The sequence below is a fragment of the Amphimedon queenslandica genome, unplaced genomic scaffold (genome assembly GCF_000090795.2).
Source record: "Amphimedon queenslandica unplaced genomic scaffold, v1.1 AMPQUscaffold_910_Cont27074, whole genome shotgun sequence".
Classification (NCBI taxonomy): Eukaryota; Metazoa; Porifera; class Demospongiae; order Haplosclerida; family Niphatidae; genus Amphimedon; species Amphimedon queenslandica.
This window is the reverse complement of record NW_003558741.1, coordinates 1-1075: the sequence shown is the minus strand read 5'-3', so window position 1 is coordinate 1075 and position 1075 is coordinate 1. Positions and strand designations below refer to the sequence as shown.

Below are 1075 nucleotides of genomic sequence, written 5' to 3'. Positions count from 1 at the left end.
ATCGAGCGATGCTTCTAGCTCAGTTAGCCTGCTGTCTAGCTTTGTTATAGATGCACGAACAACACCTCGTCTTCTACGAAGGGCTGAGAGAGATGCCATCATTCAGAGGATATAGTTTCAGAGTCAGCTAGCAAAAGGAGAGTTATAGGAGAGTTCAGCTATCCGGCTCGGTGGACCAATAATGTTTGAGCTAATTCTGAAACCCGAAAATAGCAAGTTAAAAGAGTATTGTACTGATATAGATTTACCAGTATAGTGTCAGCAGGTAGTACAATGAAGGAGATATACTGAGCCAACAAATAAAGATACTGAATAAACATTCGACAACAGCAAAATCAAGAGAGAGAACAAGAGAGAGTGTGTGCTTATATTAGAGAATAATGTTCTAGAATGTTCTGTTCAGGCAAGCCTGTGTCAGTACATATTGTGTAATAGTATAGTGTTAACAAGGTGTGAAAATGTGATTGTGTGATAGAGGCATGCATGAGACATAAGTATTAATAATTAGTAAATGTAAATGAACACCTACTCATAAAAAACATAACACAAACCAGACCCACCATTGTACCATTAATTATAATCTTATTTATAAATGTGGTCTAATGGTTGATGTTATAATAAAGTGAGAGAGTGCAAGAACTCACCACAGCAACTTTATTAGCTTGTAGGCTAGAGCTAGAGAAGCATCTACTGGAACTTAACGATGATATGGTCTGCAATTTGTAAATAAGTCTCGCCATTTTGGACATGAGCCACGCCTCAACAGATCTATCTAGCAGTCTTTTTATAGCAGAATGCAAAAAATTAATATTTTATTTAGAGTAAAATAATTTTAATAAAAGTAGAACATTTCTATGAACTAAAAGCACACAAGCATCATAACACAGTTAGATATGTTTATATGGTTAAAATAATAATAATAATAATAATAGTTTCTATATTTTCATCTGTAATCAAGGTTCTGCACTTTCTTCCTTGGCAATAGCACTTTCTTCCTTGGCAATGGCACCTTCTTCCTTAGCAACGGCACCTTCTTCCTTAGCAACGGCACCTTCTTCCTTGGCAATGGTGCTTC

At 36.0% G+C, this 1075-nt stretch overlaps 1 long non-coding RNA gene across 1 annotated transcript; it reads left to right on the top strand.

The window, feature by feature from the left end:
* Positions 1–130: 130 nt before the first annotated feature.
* Positions 131–335, top strand: LOC109593559 (uncharacterized). Its single transcript, XR_002191031.1, has 2 exons — positions 131–216; positions 266–335. It is a non-coding gene; the product is annotated as an uncharacterized LOC109593559 (long non-coding RNA).
* Positions 336–1075: the final 740 nt, after the last annotated feature.